General features: G+C 38.4%; 1 protein-coding gene and 1 non-coding gene across 5 annotated transcripts in view; both read left to right on the top strand.

Moving 5' to 3' along the window:
* Positions 1-22,726, top strand: part of FMN2 (formin 2) — a 285,811-nt gene that overhangs the window by 160,925 nt on the left and 102,160 nt on the right. The gene's annotated exons all lie outside the window — the stretch shown is intronic.
* TRNAA-AGC (transfer RNA alanine (anticodon AGC)) lies at positions 13,966-14,038 on the top strand. The gene has a single exon. It is a non-coding gene; the product is annotated as a tRNA-Ala (tRNA).

Below are 22,726 nucleotides of genomic sequence, written 5' to 3'. Positions count from 1 at the left end.
TGAGTTGGTCCTTGCCTTTTCTGTGCCAAATCAGATGATTCCTGGCTTGAGGAGACACGAGGTAGACAGGATTCTCTCTTCTCTGACCACTCCCTGAGGACATATGTTTGACCTCCTTGTCCATTCTTGGATTTGGTACTTTTAAAATATATGTATATGGGGCACCCCTGTGAGATTGATGCATTTATAAGAGCAAATATTTCTCATGGTGCCGTAAAATCTGTGGGTGAGTGTGGAGTGGGTGCCTGGTCCACACCGTGAGCCCAGGCACCCCAGCGTTAATGAGGACTGAGAGGGAAAGCGTGAATGTTTTATGATGTAGTTGTCACTACATGATGGAGAGCTGGGAAAAACTTAACCATTTGGAGGCACAGAGATTTTTTATTTTCCTTGAGTCTTTCCTGCCTCTCTCAACCGGAAGAGCCATATGGAAGAAATGAGGAAATAGCAGGGAAAGTAATTTCTTCAAGCAGGTCGTAATGATGTAAGATGTCAGTGTATGCATGACTATTTACCTGGTGCATACATTCCATATACTTACATATATTCATTTATGTATGTACATAATATATGTGTGTATATTTGTGTGTATATTATATAAAGAGAGATGAACGTTTTATTTGAAGTTGGTATATCCATGTGCATAAATATATACAGAAAAAATAAAGAACATTGGGGACAACTATTTATCGGGGAATTTTATTTTGCAGTGGTTTAGAATATTTTATTTGGGAGTTTTTGACCTTTCAAAGTAAATTAATTTCACGAAATATAAATTTCTGACTCTAGGCAGACTAGACAGCTACCCAGAATTTCTTACCTAGATTCTCTGTGAAAGTAGAACAAGTGCTCTCTGTCGCTGGTTAAATCTGTTGTCTTTTTTTTTATTGTTGATGTTGTTGAATTTGATGGTTCCGACTTCCACTGTGCCAGGAAAACAATGACTGTTTTGGCAGGAATGGTTCATAGTAATACTAGTTCAGGTAGTAACGGGCTAGATTTTTTTGGTAGCCATCTTCAGTAGAAGAACTTACAGCATCAATGATGAATAGTAGATAATTATATGTATCTTACATACAAATAGAATTCATGCTAATTCCTGATTAGCATCCATTAAAATACAAGTCCAGTGAAGGCAGAAGTATTTGTTTTACCCATGGAACTATCCCCAGCACTTAGATTTAAGTAATACTGGGCATACAGGAAGGATTCAGCAAATGGTAAATATATATATATGAATTAATTAGTGGAGTCTGCTGATAGGCATGTTTAGCATGATGTTTTGTATATAATATTCATAATAATTACTAATTAATTAAAGAATGACCTGAGAATTGCACTGTTTTTCCTCTTGGTATGGTTTTATCAATGAAAGAGATGAACATTGTAAATACCACTATTTCAAATGCTGTACATTTTTGGCAGGTCAGTATAAAAAGTAATGTTGCTTTCATAAATATAATTTCAGAAATACTTCTTCAAAGATTCAAAAGTGATAACCATGTGATAAAAGTTTCATCATTACTATCCTAGAAGAGGTTCATCAGATTTTTCTGTGATTTTTTTCAAATAATATTTTAAATTCAGTTTGTGGCATTTTGTTTTAGGGCAAACTAAATACATATATTTTCTTCCTGTTGATATAATTTCAGACTATTGCCTCAAGAGCTCTTGGAGGTGCTAGACAAAGTGTTTCCTTTTCCCAGATTACTTTTAGCCTTTTGAATGTCCAGGGGGCTGACCAGATGCTTGAGATTTCTCAGTTGATAATACATACTTCATTGAACCCAAGGTGATCCCAAGACTGTGGAACCAGTTGTTTATTTTTTAGTGCACAATACAGAACAAATTTCTGCGTATTTTTCAGTTGTTGATAGCCTATATGTTTACCCATGACTGATAAAAAGAAGGCAGCCTGCGGTACGAGTGCACATCTGTGGTGTGCCTCGTCAGGAGCCTTTCCCACGTCCCACAGTTCCAAGACTTCACAGCTGTATCAGAGCTAGATTAAAATAGGCCAGTTTCATCTCAGCCTGAGATGAAGATGCTTTTACTTACTCTGTCCCTTCTCTCCCACTCACACCACACAAGGGCACAGCAGAAGAACGTGTGGTTCCAACTACATGAAACCAGTATGTTTACTAATCCCAAGGGGTCTGGGATTCTAGCTGCCATTCTCATTGACTATATCAGATGGGGGCAGTCCAGCAACCCAGTCTAACTATAGTAGAGGTTTTGTATCTTCTGTGTGCTCTTGAATGTGTGGAATTAATGAATAAATGATGCATGAGCTCTTAGAAACAGGCTCAGCACAGTAAAACCTTCAGGCTGCTTGTGACTCCACTTCCTTTCCCTGACACGCTCCCAGCTCACAGGCACATGCAGAGGAAGTCATCTGGGTCACACTTACCAGTTTTCCTTCTTTTACCACCACCACCTTCTCTTTATCTAAGAAATTCTAAGAATATCTTTGTGCTCTCCAGCCACTGAGCTCTTCTCCCTCTGCACTTGTTTCTTGCCCTACTTTTCCATTTTGAAAGCATGCTCAGATATCCCGCAAACTGGAAGAAAAACAGAAATAACGTGCCTCCTTTCCTTCATTATTTCTTCCATATGAAAACGTTTACAGAACACTCACCACACGTCAGGCACCGGGCTGAGAGCTAGCGCGAGGCCGCTGCGCTTCGTCCCCCGCAGCCTAGAGGGAGGCGGGAAGCCCCATAAAAAGACCGGCAGGACCCCTAGGCAGGGCCGCTGCTCTCCTCCCAGCACCGTCCGGTTCCCTGGCCCAGAAGCTCTATCTCCTTTTTTGCCTCTAAAGCGGCTAACTTACACCTAGAATTCTATTGGTTCCCTGAGCTCATTTCTGATTGGTTACTTCCTTCACTCCTGATTGGTTATTACTCTCACTTCTGATTGGTCCACTTCCCTAACTTGTGATTGGTCCATTTGTAGTACTTCATTTGCATGGAGCTCACTCCTGATTGGTCTATTTCTACAAAGCTTGTTCCTGGTTGGTCAACTTCTGTTGTACTTTATTTGCATATGATGTTGCAAAGCGTAAAACTGGCAGCCTATAAAAGGCCTGTGTAAAGCTACAGACGGGATCCCGAGCTTGAAGTGCTACCTCTGGGTCTGTTGGTGTGATAAACCTGAGTTCTCCGACTCTCCGAGTGCTGCTTGGTCTCTTACTCGGATCCAGGCTGCCATCCCAATTGAGCTGTAACACATTTTTCCACAAGAGGAGGTGTGTGGGAAATGTTAAGTGTCCGCCTACCCTGGTGCAGGCACACACGGGCTCAGAAGGTGAGAAGGAAAGGTGGAAAAGATAGAATCAACAAAGCATCACTGAGGAGGGGACATTGGGAGTGAAAGCAGGAGTTACCCAGGAAGTAGCAGTGTCCTAAGCAGAAAATGGTGAGTTCTAAGATTTGGAGGCACAAAAGAAGAGTTAGCCAATGCAGAGAAGGAAGTGCATGTAAGTGAGCTTCGGAGAGAATGGGCGTGAGGAGAGGATGTGGAAGCGGCAGTGGCTAGAGGTAACTACTATTTTAGGACATTTTAAGAAAATTATGAAATTTTAAAATTTCCCTTAAATTCTGTCCACTTTTGCTTCATGTGTTTTCAGGCTTTCTAGTAGGCCCATACACATTTAGAATTTTTTGTCTGTTGAATGTTGCTTTTATTACTAAGAAAATATTTTTCTTTAGTTTGGTAATTCTGTATCTTGAAGTTTATTTTTACTGATACTAGGATAGCCATTCCATTCTTCTGATACTTGCAGTTTCCGTGGTTTTTCTTACTCTGTTGATGTTCTTCCAATTTCCCTGTATCTTTGTTAGAGCTGCCTCTTTTGTAGACTATATATGTGGATTTTTCTTACCCACTGTGATGACCCCTTCTTTCTTGGAGCATTGATAAGAGTGCTTCTTGAAGATTGTTAACATTTAATGCAATTGTAGTTGGATTTAAGTCTGTAATTCTTTGTCCTTTAGCTTTTTGTTCTTTTATTTTACCTTTTCTGCCTAATTTTGGATTAAATACATGTTTTTCCCTTTGTTTCTCATTTTATTTCTGTTTTTTTAACTATGCCACTTTGTTACATATTTTTTTTTCTACTTCTTTAGGAATTACAATATACATCCTTAAACTTTCACAGTCTAACAGTGTAAAATGCAGAAACTTTCATAATGCCATATATGTCTGTTCACTGTCTTGCATTTTAATGTTTTACTTGTTATATGAGCAAAATGTATATACACTTTAAACTCCATGAGGCATCATTGTAATTTTTGTTTTAAATAGTAATATATATTTAGAGAACTTAAATGTAGTGTTTTATATTTATCCACATTTTCTCCATTTTTAAAACTCTGTTCTTTTTTTTAATTGTGGTAAGAATATTTAACATGAGAGCTATCTTATTAACAGATTTTAGGTATATAATAGTATATTGTTGTCTATAGATACAATGTTGTAGAGCAGATCACTAGAATTTACTCATCTTGCATATGTGGAATTTTATATATATTGATTAGCAACTCCCATTTCCCCCTCTCCCCATCCCCTGGCCACCACCATTCTGTTATTTTCTTCCAGGAGTCTGACTATTCTAGATGCTTCCTGTGCGTGGCGTCCTGCAGGTTTTGACTTTTGGCGGCAGCCTTATTTCACTTAGCATAGTCTCCTCGGGGCTCATCTATTTGTCACGTATTGCAGGATATCCTTTCTCAAGGCTGAATAATTTTCTGTTCCATACAGATGACATATTACCTTCACCCATTCGTCTGTCACCGGACATTTAGGTTATTTTCACATCCTGGCTGTCGTGAATAGTGCTACAGTGAACATCGCAGTGCATCCTCCCTTAAGAGAACCTAGTTTCAGTTCTTTTGAATAAAATACCCGTAAGCAAGTTTCCTGGATTGTATGGTAGTTCTATTTTTGACATTTTTAGGAGCCTCCACAGTGTTTTTAACAGCAGCGGCTCCATTTTGCATTCCAACCAACAATATACAAAGTTTCCAATTACTCCACATCCTCACCAACACTTACTGTTTTTAGGGTTTTTTGTTTTTTTTTTTTTTAAATAACCAACCTAAAAGGTGTGAGGTAATATCTCATTGTATTTTTTTTTTGGAGAAATGTCTATTTAAGTCTTTAGCTCATTTTTTTAAGTCTTTTTTTAAAATTGAAGTATTGTTGACTTAGTGTTACATATGTATATTTTCTTTTTCAGAATCCTTTCCATTATAGTTTATTACCAGATATTGAAGATAGTTCCCTGTGCTATGCAGTATGTCCTTGTTGTTCACCTATTTCATGTATAGTAGTGTGTATCTGTTAATCTCTTAACTTCTAATTTATCCCTCCCACCACCTTTCGCTTTTGGTAACCTAAATTTGTTTTTTATGTCTGTGAGTCTATTTCTGTTTTGTAAAGAAGCTCATTTGTATCATTTTTTAGATTCCTCCTGTAAGTTTGATATCACATGATGCTTGTCTTTCTCTGACTTCATTTAGCAGGATAATCCCTAGGTACATCCATGTTGCTGCAAGTGGTATTATTTTATTCTTTTTTATAGCTGAGTAATATTCTATTTGTGTGTGTGTACACTATATATACATTAATCTTCTTTATCCAGTCATCTGTTAATGGACATTTAGGTTGCTTTCCTGTCTTGGCTATTGTAAATAGTGCTGCTGTGAACGTTGGGGAGTACGTGTCTTTTCAAATTAGAGTTCAGAGTTTTCATGTTTTCCAGATACATGCCCAGGAGTGGAATTGCTGGATCATATGGTAACTCCGTTATTTTTATTTTTTTAAGGAACCTCCATACTGTTCTCCATAGGGGCTGCACCAATTTACATTCCCACCAGTAGTGTAGGAGGGTTCCCTTTTCTGCACACCCTCTCCAGCATTTATTATTTGTAGACTTTTTGATGATGGACATTCTGACTGGTGACACCATTGTAGTTTTGGTTTGCATTTCTAATAAGTGGTGTAGACCATCTTTCCATGTGTCAGTTGGCCTTCTGCATTGTCTTCTTTGGAGAAATGTAGGTTTAGAACTTCTCATTTTTGAAGGGACTATTTGGTTTTTTGATAGCTGTATGAGCTCTTTGTATTTTGTGGAAATTAATCCCTTGTCCGTTGCATGGTTTGCAAATATTTTCTCCCATTCCATAGGTTGTCTTTCCATATTGTTTATGGTTTCCTTTGCTGTGCAGAACCTTCTAGGTTTAATTAGGTCCCATGTGTTTATTTTTGCTTTCATTTCCTTTAGGAGACAGATCAAAAATGATACTGCTGCAATTTATGTCAAAGAGTATTCTGCCTATGTTTTCCTCTAGGAGTTTTAGAGTGTCTGATCTCACATTTAGGTCTTTAATCCATTTTTAGTTTATTTTTGCATATGGTGTTGGAGAATGTTTTAATTTCATTCTTTTACATGTAACTGTCCAGTTTTCCCAGCAGTACTTATTGAAGAGACTAGACTGTCTTCTTTTTTATTGTGTATTCTTGCCACCTTTGTTGTAGATTAATTGACCATAAGTACATGGGTTTATTTCTGGACCTTCTGTCCTGTTCCATTGGTCTGTATATCTGTTTTTGTGCCAGCGCCATGCTATTTTGATTACTGTGGCTTTGAAGTGTAGTCTGAAATCAGGGAGCATGATTCCTCTAGTTCTGTTATTTCTCAAGATTGTTTTGGCTATTTGTGTTTCCATACAAATTTTAAAATGTTTTGTGAACAATATGCTTGATACTTTGATAGGGATTGCATTGAATCTGTTGATTGCTTTGGGTAGGATGGTCATTTTAACAATAGGGATTTCATTGAATCTGTTGATTGCTTTGGGTAGGATGGTCATTTTAACAATATTGATTCTTCCAATCTAAGAACATGGTATATCTTTCCATCTGTGCTATCTTCAGTTTCTTTCTTCAGTGTCTTACAGTTTTGGAGTACAGGCCTTTATCTCCTTAGGTAGATTTATTCCTAGGTATTTTATTCTTTTTTTTTGATGTGATGGTAAATGAGATTGTTTCCTTAAATTTATCTTTATGATCTTTCATTGTCAGTGTATACTAATGCAACAGATTTCTGTATGTTAATTTTGTATCCTGCAAATATACCGAATTCACTGATTAGCTCTAGTAGTTTTCTGGTGGCATCTTTAGAATGTATAGTATCGTGTCATTTGCAAATAGTGACTGTTTTACTTCTTCCTTTCCAGTTTGGATTCCTTTTATTTCTTTTTCTTCTCTGCTGTGGTGGGACTTCCAAAACTATGTTGAATAAAATTTGTGATAGTGACATCCTTGGCTTATTCCTGATCTTAGAGGAAGTGTTTGAGCTTTTCACCATTGAATATGATGTTAGCTGTGGTTTTCTCACGTATGGCCTTTATTATGTTGAGATGTATTCCCTCTATGCCCATTTTCTGGAGAGTTTTTTATAAATAAATGTTGAATTTTGTCAAAAAGCTTTCTACATCTAATGAGATGATTATATGATTTTTATTCTTCATTTTGTTAATGTATCACATTGATTGATTTGCAGATACTGAAAAATCCTTGCATCCCTGGGATAAATCCCACTTGATCGTGGTGTATGATCCTTTAAATACATTGTTGGAATCGATTTGCTACTATTTTTTGTTGAGGACTTTTGCATCTATGTTCATCAGTGATACTGGCCTGTAATTTTCTTTTTTGGTGATATCTTTGTCTGATTTTGGTATCAGAGTGAGGTGGCCTCATAGGATGAGTTCAGAAGTGTTCCCTTCTCTGCAGTTTTTTAGAATAGTTTCAGAAGAATAGGTGATAACTCTTGTGTAAATATTTGGTAGAATTCACCTGTGAAAAAATTGGTCCTGGACTTTTGTTTGTTGGGAGTTTTTTTTTTTTTTTTTTTTTTTTTTTTTTTTTTAGTTACTATTCAAGTTCAGGACTGGTAATTGGTCTGTTCATATTTTCTGTTTCTTCCTGGCTCAGTCTTGGGAGATTGTACCTTGCTAAGAATGTGCTCATTTCTTCTAGGTTGGCCATTTTATTGATGTTTAGTTGCTTTAAGTAGTCTCTTATGATCCTTTGTGTTTCTGGGGTGTTGGTTGTAACTTCTTTTTCATTTCTGATTCTGTTGATCTGGGCTCTCTCCAAAGGAAAAGAGTCTTCTTGATGAGTCTGGCTAAAGGTTTGTCAATTTTATCTTTTCAAAGAATCAGCGTTTAATTTCATTGATCTTTTCTGTTGTTTTTCAGTCTCTATTTATTTTAGCTCATTGTTTCAGTCAGAAGTGTTTTTTAAACTACTGAGTTATCAGAGTTCCTTATATATTTTGGAAATTAACCCCATATCAGATACATGGTTTACAAATAATTATAGTCCTATTTGTTTGTCTTCGCTTTTGTTGGTGTCACATCCTTGAAATCATGCCACGACCACTGTCATGAAACTTTTCATAAGTTTTTTTTCTAAGAGTTTCAGTTTCAGGTCTTATGTTTAAGTCTTGAGTGTATTTTGAGTTGATTGTTGTGAATGGCGTTGAGATAAGAGTACAGTTTTATACTTTTGTATGTGGGTATCCAGCTTTCCAAAATCGTTTGTTGAAGAGACTCCTTTCCCCACTGGGTGCTCTTGACGTCCTTGTTGAGGAACTCTGTACGTGTGGGCTTATTTCTGGGTGTTCTGTTCTGTTCCGTTAGTCTATATGCCAGTACTGTAATGTTTAATTACTGTAGTTTCATAATATATTTTGAAATTAGGAAGTGTGCTGCTGCCAAATTTATTCTTTTTTGAGATTGTTTTGGTTATTTGGCAGGAGTGACTTGGTCAATGCGTTGTTTAATGTGTGTGTCTGAGGCGGTGAGGACAGTCCAGAGGTTCGCGCTCCACCGTTGTACTGACGTCATTCTCTTCTCCTTTGTTCTTGAAGCTCAGGTTTTCCTCCAGTATTATTTTCCTTCAAACTGAGAAGTAGCTTTAACATTCTTTAGGTGCAGATCTTTTCATAGTGAATTTTCTTAGTTTTATTTATCTTAGAATACTTTTATTTCACGTTCATTTTGGAATACCATTTTCATTGGATACAGAAGTCTACACTGACATTTTCTGTCTTTCTTCATATTGAATATATTCCATTTACCCCTGACCTCCACTGAATCTTACTGAAACATTATATGTTTAGACATTGTCTTCTTTGTATTTAGTCTGAGTTCGATGAACTTCTTGACTGTTTTTATCACGTTTGGAAAACTTTCTACCTTCCATCCTTCAACCTTCAGATACTCATTTCTACCCTGTTCTAATCTCCTTCTGGGATTTCAGTGACACATATTTTCAGACCTTTTAATAGTTAACATAGGTTCCTGAGAATCTGTTCATTTTCAATATTTTCTTCTCTCTATTCATAATATTGGGTAGTTTCACTGCTTCTTTCCTCTGTCATCTTTATTCTGTTACTCAACCCATCCAGTAAAAAAAGCTTTATTTCTAATGTAATTTTTCAACCTAGAATTATCATTTGGTTGTTTTTAAATAGTTCTATATTTTTGTAATTCTGTATTTTTTCATTCACTCTTAATGTATTTTCTTTTATATCATGTGACATAGTTATAACAGCTGTTTTAAAGCCCTTGTCTGATCATTTGAACATGAGTCATTTTGGTGTTGGCATCTACTGGATTTTTTTCATATGCAGGATAATTTTGTATTGACCTTAGACTACACGGTATATATAGTTGTACTCAGTCATTTTTCTTTTTTTTTACTTTTTTGCTGTTTCAACTTTCCTTTTTCTTTGTTTCTTAAACATTTTTGTATTGAGTTATAGTCATTTTATACAATGTTGTCAAATTCCAGTGTAGAGCACAATTTTTCAGTTATACATGAACATACATATATTCATTGTCACGTTCTTTTTTGCTGTGAGCTACCACAAGATCTTGCATATATTTCCCTGTGCTATACAGTATATAGTATGGTACTTGTTATATAAACTATAACTTGTATGTAAACTATTATCTTGTTTATTTATTCTACATATGCCTGTCAGTATCTACAAATTTTGAACTCCCAGTCTGTCCCTTCCCCTCCCCTTTGGCAACCACAAGTTTGTATTCTATGTCTGTGAGTCTGTTTCTGTTTTGTATTTACGTTCTTTTTTTAGATTCCACATATGACCAATCTCATATGGTATTTTTCTTTCAGTCATTTCTTTTCTGAACGGAACTCAACATTGAAATGAGTTCAGTATTCTCTCTTGTATGAGTTTTTATACACTCTGGTTTTTTTGAAATAGTGTTTTTTAAACTGGATTCAGTAAAACAATATAGTGTTTGCAGGTTGTACTTCAAAAAGTGTCATATAATCAAATAAGTTGGGGGAAATGTTAAAGTTAAGAATATAACTGCTCAGAGTCATATGCCTAACTAGGTGATGATTCAGGTGGGGGGCATTTTTAACTGATTCCTTCCTTGAATTAAATTATTAATGTCATGAGAACAGTAGAATTAATGTCATGAGAACAGTAGAAGTGTATCGTTTTGAAAATGTTACCCATGCTTCCAGAAATATATTATAAATGCTGAGGAAGGCATCTATTCTATAGTTATAACTTAACATTGCTACTTCTTACCTCTTACAAAATAAGTGAATATATAGTTTTTTATGTGTTATTTCCATTTATACCTCCTTTTGCCATAAGAATTATTACATGAAAATGTCATCTTAGCATGTCAGCATAAGGGTGAAATGAGATGGATCTCTATTTCTCTCCCCTTCAATATATAATCAGTAAAACATCAACAACTCGACAGGTGTGCCTCTGCCCAACACACCGGGACACTGGAGAGTTCCACGTGTCTGTACCTCTGAAGGCGGGTAGATGGAACACGTTGAGGTGGAACCTGGGGAACAGCAGAGGAGGTGCCTGTGACCCCGAACCCCCTTCCCCCAGCCACAGGGCTCAGCCCTGCACACCCCCAGAGAACCCGGTAGCATTAGGGAAGGCAGTGCATACAACTCTGGCCTCTTGGCCACAGTGGTGACTGGGACCACCAGGAACTGTGGCAGTGGGGCCTGCAGACCCGACAACCTTGGTCGTAGCAGAGGAACCCACGACTCAGGAGTCCGTGAACGTGGTAGAAGTGCGTTCCATCCCAGTGCCCCCGGCGGCGATGCCAGTGACACTGCAGCAGCAGGGCACCAGGGACACTGAAGGCACAGGCAGCAGCAGGCGGGCACAGGCAGCACCGCCGACAGAGCTGGGGAGGTGGAAAGTGCTGACCCTTAAGTGTAACTGGAGGCAGCTCAGGCAGAGGAGCCACAGCCTTGTGCTTGCCAGCGCCTCCTGGAAAGTGGAGGAAAGGCCTCAAATTACTAAGCTGTTTAACTGTTAGAATCAAATTTAAAAAAGCTTTACTTCAAGAGGAAAGGTGCTCTCTACTTCAAACGCACCTGCAGAGGAACAGCTTACCAAGCACCACGGAAAACCATGGTAACATTGTGTCACAAAAAGAAAATGACTGTTCTCCAGAAATGAAACTTAAAGACACGGAGCATTATCTAAGTGAAAGAGAATTCAAAACAGCTGTCATGAAGAAACACAGTGAGCTACAAGAAAACTCAGAAAGGCAGTTCAGTGAGCTCAGGAATAAACTTACTGAACAGAAGGAATGCTTTACCAAGGAGACTGACACTCTAGAAAAGCACCAAATAAAATTCTGGAGCTGAAGAACTCAATAAACACGATGAAAAATGCATTAGAAAGTACTGGAAATGGAGCAGACCATACGGAATTGAGAATCAGGGAGCTCACAGATAGAAATCTGGAAATTATTCCAGTAGAAGAGAGAGAAAACAGAGAGATTATTTAAGGAAATAGTATCTGAGAACTTCCCAATCTCGTGGAAGGAACTGGACACACAAGTCCAAATTACCTCAATGCAAAAAGAACTTCTTGAAGACACATTATATGAAAGTGGTCAAAAATCAATGAAAAAGAATTTTAAAGGCAGCCAGGGAAAAAGGGTGGAACCCAACAAAGGAATCCCCATTAGACCACCATCAGATTTCTCCGCAGAAACTCTATAACCCAGGAGGGAGTAGAATGACGTTCTCAAAAAGCTGAAAGATAAAAAGGCTATCAGCCAGGAATACTCTGTCCCAGCAAAGTTGACCTTCAGGAGGATGGAGATTGCCCAGGGTAGTGTGTACAGTTTAAAATACTTTTATTTGAAAGATGCTATTTTAAGTAGGAATTGCAGGAGAGGAGGAAGAGGAACCATGTGGATATTTCAGGATGATTTCCTGCCTGACGTGTGAGGCAGGCTGAAGTCTTCAAGGACTAGGAGGAAGGCCCAAAGGAAACTGTGAGGGAGTGGAATACAGCTGCAGATCATCAGAGATGTTTTAAAGTACATCTCCTCTAAAACCTGGGCCTTTGTACGATTTTGAATTTTACTTTTAGTCAAATGGGAAGTTAATTCAGGGTTTTGATCAGAGGAGTCATGTTTTAGAAGGAAAGCTGTTTATGGACGAGGCAGGATGGAATGTAAGACCGACCGTTAAGGAGGTGAGAGATGACAATGGCCTGGCCTGCAGTAGGAGCCGCGGAGCTGGGGAGAAATGATCGGATTCTGGAAATATTTTGAAGAATAAGTCTATAGAATTTGCTGATGGTTTGGATACAGACTGTGACAAATAGGAATCAAGGGTGATCCTAAGGATTTTGGCCTGAACAGTAGGGTTGCTATTAACTGAAAAGTGGAAGTGGTTTGGTGAAGGATGGGGAAATAAATGTCATGTTCAGGTTGAGGTATCCTATTCATTCATTCAGATGGATATAGGAGTCTAGCAGTCTCAAGGCCAGAAATTGGATGTGAGGCCCTGAGCACTGTACGTTCTAACAGTCTGGGCTCAGTCGGGGGATGGAAGCCTCAGGGTATTGTAGACAAGAAAGTTTATTATAATGTATGATTAGCCTGTGATGGGAGAGTGTACAAGGATGTAAAGATGACCAAATGGTACCTAGGGCTGAGGGAGAGTTCCCAAGCAAGGATTAACTTGGAAGGGGGCACTTTCTCCTGGGGTGCAGATCTCGCTGGAGAAGCCACCCAGGTCCCCAGTCTCTGGTAAGTAGAAAATACACTTAACGGCAGCAGGTGAGCCACAGCTTGTGGCCAGAAGTGCAGGTGTCAGGATGCCCCATGGGGCATGGAGCCCAAGTGTACAGCGTCCATGTTGAAAGAGCCCAGGAAACAAAATCTCCAGGCATGGGTGAGCCATGGCTGGTGCAGGTATGCAGTGCATGGTAGCCACACAGGGAGTGAATAGGTCACTGGGCCCAGGCCAGGACTGCAAAGCTGCCAAGGGGCTCTGTCCTCTGTTATGCTGCTGCGGCTGTGGTGGGCCCGAGGACCCCCAGAAGTCCTCACACACCCACACTGCTGATTAGCTGTGCGGCAGGAGGAAGAGGCAAACACTTGCACAGCAGAATCAGGAAGAGGAGCCCCTTCCTCCTCTGTTCCTCCAGCACCTCCTACTGGTAAAGCTTAACGGTGTGTTCACTGTTAAAGGACAAAATGCCAAGAGACCTGTCCATTATCTCAGGAATGGGTTCCATGGGAGTAAACTGAGGGCTGAGAGGCAATAACTGGCATGGACAGTAGGGAAGGGTGAGGCTTTTGGGGAGGTTTATTCTTACTTGCCATGTAATTCACAGATAACTTGTCGCTGCATATGACATGAGTCTTGCTCGTATGAAGGTGCCTCAGGAAGGAAAAATCGGTCTGTGCATGCTTGAATTTAGCTTGGGACCTCCTTGGAAATCTTTCAAACTTTGTTGCTATAACTGTAACTATAATTTTAGGTCTGAAACAGTTTTTGAAACGTATCTAAATAGAGTCTTAATTTTGCCTTAATAATGGCATTCAAAGTGACATTTAAATTTTATCATAGGGTGGGTATGGCTCAGTGGTAGAGCGCGTGCTTAGCATGCACGAGGTCCTGGGTTCAATCCCCAGTACCTCCATTAAATAAATAAATAAATAAATAAATAAATACCTAATTAAACCCCCCCATTTTTTAAATAAATAAATAAAATTTATCTAGAAAAATCAGCTAATCTTTAAACTCCATTTTTGTTATTAAATGTATAAGCAATAATCTTTTCATTAGCAATTAATTTCTTTCTTCTTTTTTATTATAGTTGACATACAATATTGTATTTGTTTCCAGTGAACAAAGGAACTCTCGTACTTGGCATTCCACTACTTACCCTTGAGAACAATAAACATAGCCAACCTGAATCCTTTGCTATAAATACAAGCTTTCTTTTTGCCAGATGCTAACATGTCATTGGACAATTTCAAAGCAGTTCTGTTTTACCCTGTGAAACAGATGGAAGTCCTTGTTATACAACCTTAATGAGGATGTAACATTTTTTCTCCCCTAATGGCATGTTTGGCAGTGGGTGTTCTCTTCTAGATGTGAGTGAATTTGGGGCTGTCTCCAAATCTAACTCACAATCCTGGGGCCCAAAACCTGTTTCCTGAGGAATTAAAACCTAGTGAATCCAGAGGTACTACAGTGAATCCTACTGAGTTTTTAAAAGCAAGACTCTTTTTAGTTAATTTTGATTTATTGACTACCATGGAGTTCAGAGAGTAAAATGTCTTCAAATTTACAGTTGGGTAATTGTATCTACTGATTCTGATTCCTTATATATACACTGACAGACTATGGTGGGGTGTGTGGACAGAGGAAGACATTCCTTATATATACACTGACAGACTATGGTGGGGTGTGTGGACAGAGGAAGAGTTGAGGTAGATTCCTTATTTTTTCTTTAGTGTGTTGAATATGTAACATCAATTCAGAAATTTGTCTGTAAATACGTCCTCACATAACTGTCAGTTGAATTGGGTTCTTTTCAGATAAGTTCAATTTTCCCTTTATTTCATAGTCAAGAAACAAAAAATTCTTATATAGTAAGACAAAACCAAATCTTGGAGGTGAATCATATTAGAATTTCAGTTCAAGAAAAAAAAATTTAAAGAAGGGGAAAAAAATTCCATCTCCCTTTGTAATTAAACAGCTCTAATCCAATTCAAAGGAGAAAAAAGAAAAGCAGGTAGGGTAGAAAGAATTAGAGATTTAAATTTATGCTTCTCAGGATTGGATTTCACAGGCACGTCTTATAGTTTTAATAATCTTACTGCAGTAGTTGTCATACCATAACCTTTAATCTGGAAGAAGGATCTGACACATATCACATGATACAGCATCCTCAAAAGTGGGTACCGTATTACATTAATGATAAGGAGCTGGATTAAGTGTCCCGATAACTTCCTAGAGGTATTTACTTGATACATGTTTTAAGCAACACTTGGTCATTAGCTTCTGCACGTAAGTGTGAGAGGACTATTGACTTCATCCACAGAGCTGTTTCAATCCATACGCTCATGTTTCATTGCTTTATTGAGTTGGTTCCTGGAATCCCTGCAAGTATGCTCATTTTTAATAGCATGATTTATTATTTTATCCATGTGAAGAGACACACCCATGAAAAGAGAGCCAGTCCTGACCGCAGAAGTCTCAGTTCGTACTAACCAACCTCGGAATAAACACAGCATTTCCAGCCTTACTCTACATGAGCTTTGCTTTGTTTTCAGAGGGAAATGGTCTTTTTCATGGAGGTGTCCTTCTAGTTATAATCAAGCACTCTATTTCCCAAACTAGAATGAGCTCTGGCCTTTCTTCTCTACTTCTTCCACAGATTGGTAAATTACACACAAAAATCACTCAGATTTTTGTGACTTCTTCAGAAAGAAAATAGTATTTTGTTACCTTATTTGAAAATTTTAAATAATAGAAACACTGTATCACGTGGTGTTAAACCAGGGAAGCAAAATGACTATTGAGTGGTGTGGTATAAGGGGGTTTTTTTAGATCTTAAGTAATATGGGTGTTACCGAGTCCAAACTCGTTCTGCTTGCTGCACGACAGGCCAGTAAATCGGGAGAAAGGGGTACTGGGGCAAGGAACAGCAAGTTTATTTGGAAAGCCGGCAGACTGAGAAGTTTGCAGACTAACGTCCTGGAGAACCATCTTCCGCAAGTCAGAATTCAGGCTCCTTTTATACTGCAAAGGGGAGAGGGTGTGGTTGATTGTTACAGACTTCTTGGTGTAGGATTTCTTTGTTCTTGTAGCTGTCCACGTGGGTCAGGTCATGCTGTCCCTGTAAAACCTCTAAGAAAACAAAGGTTATTTTCTGTTCTACAACTTGTTATCTTTATATGAGTGCAAAAGTGTTAACATCCTTGAAGGCCAGAGCCTTGAGAATGGGCTCTCCTGTATATCTCAGGCTAAAGGCAACATTTACAAAAGGTACAGAGCCAGCAAGACTAAGCCTAGAAAACAAGATTAAAGCCAAAGGAACAGATCTAATACAGAGTCAGATTTGCTCTTTTCTTGTTACATGGTAAGCCTGTGAAGAAGCTTATGAGAAGCTGTTGCCTCTGCATGTGGTGGGGGTGCTGAAATTGCTGCAGGTCAGTGGAGTCAGCAGTGGAAAAAAGCTGGGGCAGGTAAGAGAGGAACGGGAACTCACAAGGAGAAACCGAAACTTGCAGATGTTTCTCACCCCATCAAGTTCTAACAACAAAGGCGAATTTCAGAAGAGGCCAAAGCACTTTGCACTGGTGCCTGATTTAGAGCTTGAGGTCTTAAAGGAGATCATGCGGTGGGAGCTGTGGGAGCTGCAGGAGCTGCGGACCTGGGCGCTGCCACGGGCAATTAGGTGATCACACAGATCAGCAGCTGTATATCTGATCTGCAGCAGCAGCTCTCAACCCAGCTCAACTGCAGAGCCTCATGTCGTCCTCCTCCTCACTTCTGCATTCCAGATCTGTGCTCGTTTGTCTTGTGATCAGCCTTAACCCACAACCATCAGAGTGGAACTGTAGCAAATGCTGCTCCAGCCTCCTTCAGCTGACACAGTACAAAACCAGCCCAAGCAGGGATGATATTTTGAGGCTCAGTTTCCAGCTGGACTTAAACTCCGTATCTGAGAAGTCACCGTGTTGCTTGTAGTTTCACTCCAGCTCATACTCTTTATTATCATTTCCTTTTATTTTTCATGACTGTAATTCAAATATCCTTCCCCATGTTTTTCTACCTGGTAAATTTCTAATAGTCAGTCCTATAGGAATAGCTTAAATATCCCCTACTACAGGAAGTTTTCTTCAGTCCTAGAGGTGAGGCTGTTACTGTGGTTTTTATTAAAATACCAAGCACTTTGATTGTGAATAATGTTTTGGGTTTTTTGTTTTGTTTATTGAAGTATAGTTGATTTACAATGTTGTTAGTTTCTGGTGTACAGCATAGAGTTTTAGCCATATATATATACATACATAGATACACACACATTCTTTTTCATTATAGGTTATTACAAGATACTGAATAGAGTTCCCTGCGCTATACTGTAGGACCTTGTTTATTTACTTTATATTAGTAGCTTGTATTTGCCAATCCCAAATTCCCCTCTTATTCCCTCCCTCACCTTTCCCTTCTGGTAACCATAAGTTTGTTTTTTGTGTCTGTGAGTCTGTTTCTGTTTTGCAAATAAGCTCATTTGTGCCATTATTTTAGATTTCACATATAAGTGGTATCATGTGCTATTTGTCAACCACAAAATGTGCTTAATTAAGGTGAATTTCAATTAAAAAATAAAAGCTTTAGATCTTGAATGACTTACAGATTGACTCTATCGGCTTAGTGAAATCCAGAAATTATATTTGTTTCTTGTTCCTCTAGGATGTGACATTTCCTGCCAAATCATAGTGTATTGACTGATTTTTTTTTTAATTGAAGTATAGTCAGTTTACAATGTTGTGTCATTTCTGGTGTATATAATGTTTCAGTCATACATACACCTACATTTATTCATTTTCATAGTCTTTTTCATTATGGATTACTACAAGATACTGAATATAGTTCCCTAGGCTATACAGTATAAACTTGTTGTTTATCTATTTTATATGTAGCAGTTAGCATCTGCACATCTCGAATTCCCAATTTATCCTTTCCCACCCCCTCCCCCCAGTAACCATAAGTTTGTTTTCTATGTCTGTGATTCTATTTCTGTTTTGTAGATAAATTCATTTATGTCTTTTTTCTGTTGTTCTGTTGACTAGTTTTTTTTATTGCTGTGCTTCTTTTAGGTAAACTATCTCCAGTGAATTCCTGGAAAATGAAAGAATGATTATCACTGCTTCAGTAGAAATAAATGACACAGAAATGTTCACATACATTTTTCATCTGTAACACCTGGTTTTAATTTGCTTGGTGAAATCCAAGGGCTGACCCGTTAGAAGACAGCCCTCCCAGCTGTTTGCCCTCCAGCCACTTGGCCTCTCTTTCTGGCAGCCTCCTGGTCCCACCGCTAGAACAGCATTGACAAAAGCTGTTCTTTCAGGAGATTTCTGCTTACCATCTCCTCCTAGTAAATGTTCCTGAACCTTCAGTTCTCTTTCCTTCCTTCTCACTCATTCTTCCCTGTCACAAATCTTCCTGTCACAGACTCATAGCAACCTCACCTCCAGAGCACTTAGCCTAGACTTTCCACACATTCCACACAGGATTACCTTTACTCTTATCGTCTCCAGTATCATGAAAGTTCTGTGTCTGCTTTTTTTCCTTAACATTAATTATATCACCTTGGAACCCAGTAAGCACTGCAAACAAACAAACAAACAAAAATTTACTAAATGAATGCAGTTATCTCTGGTAATTATAACACTAGCTTTGATAAATTTTCTTAGGTAGAATGTTTTTTAAAAACATTGACGTTTTGATCATAATTTTAATGATGACATACATTTTAAGGAAGACAGAGTAACTGTGATCAGATGTTTCACAAAGTTAACTTGAGGATCAGTTTTTACATTTGCATTTGAAATAAGGGCTCTCGCTTTCTTGTTACCGTGACAGAAAGCCAAGTCTCTGATGGTGCATCACAGAATCTGTTACCCCAAGTAAAGCAGTTGTGGAGCTGCTGGGGCTGACCTCACCTGTTTCCCCAGCATGCCCAGACAGCTGTCTCCCTTGTGTGTCCATGAAGGGGACGTAAAGAGAGGCCGTATTCAGATCTCCAGGGCCCATCTTTCTGCTCCTGATCTTCTCCCTCCCCCCACTCCCTACCACGTCTCACATTGCTAGACCCACTACAGGTATCAGTCCCTTGAAATTCACTTCACATCTCAACACGCCTTTAATGGTTGTGCCCTGCCTCCTTCCCTCCTGTCTCACAACCATGATAAATTTTTTTAACCTGGTGTCATAAATGTTCACTGTACCTTCTTTAAATCCCTTTATTCTGCTGACATTGCAGGAATGTATTTAAGAATAGGAATGTAGTCGTTTATATAGAATTTCAAGTTTAGCCTGTGAATGTCATTTAAGGTAGAGATTCTTCTATGGTAGCAAGTGTTGGTTGTTGTCGTAGGTGCCTGCTAAGAGCCTTGGTTACTACCTAAACTGAGTCCTGACTTGAAATTATTCATGAACAGGAATAGCATTTGATGGCTTTGACATTCTGCTTGAGGCGGCCATCATCCTCCCCTTGTTGCCCATGATTGCAACAACTAACATTTAACTGGGAAATCAATTAATTAAAGGAATAGTCAAATCTCTTCATGAGGGTATAAAAGTCCTACCATGTTTTCCTTCACTGAACTTTGGACCAAAAAAAAAAAAAATGTTGCCTGCCACTTCAGTAAACAAAGAATGTTGCCTGCCATTCCATTGCCCACCATCAGGCCATCAGCTGCTCCAGCTGCCCCTGACATTCAGGATGGAGAAAAACAGGATACTGGCCCTGGGTGGTTAAGACGCATAGCAGAGGAATAATTTCAGTGAGCCCAGACTCTTGCATCTCCCCATATATAGAAAAGCACTAGCATCATTAACTTGAGAGGTCTGCTGTTTGTAATTAGCAGTAATCCTTTGATGTTCAACTACATGTTTTTTTCCAGCAAAAACTCCTGTGTATGCTGGCTCCTCTCTTACCTCTTTGGAATTGTTCCTCAGAGCTATGTGACAGGCTGTCTTCCCAGAATATGGCCTCAGCAAGGTCCCCAAATAAAACATGGTTCTCAACTTTTAGATTGTGCTTTTTTTTTTTTCAGTTGAAAGTTTATTTTGGGAGTTGAATGATTCCAGATGTGTATTTGGCTCTGAATTTGTTTACTCACCAATATACAGTGATTTGACAATATATGGTTAAGTGTTTCTTTCAGATCCCCCAGAAGAGCCATTCAGCCCTTACACATAAAACTTGAGATTGCTATCTGACCACTGTTTTGCAAATTCCTCTCAGCCCTTATCATTTAAAGGTATCCCAGTTGTTTGTTTTACATGAGGAAGAAAGATCTGTGGGACTGCAGTATATTAGTCTGTGGACTATAAAAAGTGTATCTCTTTCAAGATTAGAGGAAATGTAAGTCAACAAATGGTATATAAATTACCCGTAGACTTTTTTGTAAACATTTTTTATTGATTTATAATCATTTTACAATGTTGTGTCAAATTGCAGTGTAGAGCACAATTTTTCAGTTATACATGGACATACATATTTTCATTGTCACATTTTTTTTCTCTGTGAGCTACCATAAGATCTTGTGTATATTTCCCTGTACTATACAGTGTAATCTTGTTTATCTATTCTACAATTTTAAAATCCCGTCTATCCCTTCCCACCCTCCACCCCCTTGGCAACCACAAGTTTGTATTTTATGTCTGAGTCTTATTTCTGTTTTGTATTTATGCTTTGTTTTTTTTTTTCTTTTGTTTTTTAGATTCCACATAGGAGCGATCTCGTATTTTTCTTTCTCTTTCTGGCTTACTTCACTTAGAATGACATTCTCTAGGAGCATCCATCCATGTTGCTGTAAATGGCGTTATGTTGTCGGTTTTTATGGCTGAGTAGTATTCCATTGTATAAATATACCACGTTTTCTTCATCCAGTCATCCGTTGATGGACATTTAGGCTGTCTCCATGTCTTGGCTATTGTAAATAGTGTTGCTATGAACACTGGGGTTCAGGTGTCATCCTGAAGTAGGGTTCCTTCTGGATATAAGCCCAGGAGTGGGATTCCTGGGTCATATGGTAAGTCTATTTCTAGTCTTTTGAGGAATCTCCACACTGTTTTCCATAGTGGCTGCACCAAACTGCATTCCCACCAGCAGTGTAGGAGGGTTCCCCTTTCTCCACAGCCTCTCCAGCATTTGTCATTTGTGGATTTTTGAATGATGTCCATTCTGACTGGTGTGAGGTGATACCTTATTGTAGTTTTGATTTGCATTTCTCTGATAATTAGTGATATTGAGCATTTTTTCGTGTGCTTATTGATAATTTGTATGTCTTCCTTGGAGAATTGCTTGTTCAGGTCTTTGCCCATCTTTGGATTGGGTTGTTTGGTTGTTTCTTATTAAATCATATGAGCTGCTTATATATTCTGGAGATAAGCCTTTGTCGGTTTCATTTGCAAAGATTTTCTCCCATTCCATAGGTTGTCTTTTTGTTTTACTTATGGTTTCCTTTGCTGTGCAGAAGCATGTAAGTTTCATTAGGTCCCATTTGTTTATTCTTGCTTTTATTTCTTCTAGGAGAAAATTTGAGATGTATGTCAGATAATGTGTTGCCTATGTTTTCTTCTAGGAAGTTAATTGTATCTTGTCTTATGTTTAAGTCTTTGATCCATTTTGAGTTGATTTTTGTGTATGGTGTAAGGGAGTGTTCTAGCTTCATTGTTTTACATGCTGCTGTCCAGTTTTCCCAACATCATTTGCTGAAGGGACTGTCTTTATTCCATTGTATATTCTTGCCTCCTTTGTCAAAGATAGTTGACCAAAAGTTTGTGGGTTCATTTCTGGGCTCTCTGTTCTGTTCCATTGGTCTATATGTCTGTTTCTGTACCAATACCATGCTGTCTTGATGACTGTAGCTCTATAGTATTGTCTGAAGTCTGGGAGAGTTATTCTTCCAGCCTCTTTCCTTCTCTTCAGTAATGCTTTGGCAATTCTAGGTCTTTTGTGGTTCCATATAAATTTTGTTATGATTTGTTCTGGTTCTGTGAAATATGTCCTGGGTAGTTTGAATAGGGATTGCATTAAATCTGTAGATTGCCTTGGGCAGTGTGACCATTTTAACAATATTGATTCTTCCAATCCAAGAGCATGGGGTATCTTTCCATTTTTTAAAGTCTTTAATTTCCTTCATCAATGGTTTATAGTTTTCTGTGTATAATTCTTTCACCTCCTTGGTTAGATTTATTCCCAGGTATTTTATTACTTTGGGTGCTATTTTAAAGGGGATTATTTCTTTACTTTCTTTTTCTGTTGATTATTGTTAGTGTAAAGAAATGCCACTGATTTTTGAACGTTAATCTTGTAACCTGCTACCTTGCTTGAATTCTTCAATCAGCTCAAGTAGTTTTGGGGTGGACCTTTTAGGGTTTTCTATATATAGTAACATGTCATTGGCATATAGTGACACTTTTACCTCTTCTTTTCCAATTTGGATCCCTTTTATTTCTCTCTTTTGCCTGATAGCTGTGTCTAGGACTTCCAGGACTATGTTGAATAGGAGTGGTGATAGTGGGCAGCCTTGTCTTGTCCCAGATTTTAGTGGGAAGCTTTTGAGTTTTTCCCCGTTGA

The sequence above is a fragment of the Camelus bactrianus genome, chromosome 11 (genome assembly GCF_048773025.1).
Source record: "Camelus bactrianus isolate YW-2024 breed Bactrian camel chromosome 11, ASM4877302v1, whole genome shotgun sequence".
Lineage (NCBI taxonomy): Eukaryota > Metazoa > Chordata > Mammalia > Artiodactyla > Camelidae > Camelus > Camelus bactrianus.
This window is presented reverse-complemented; position numbering and strand designations above follow the sequence as displayed.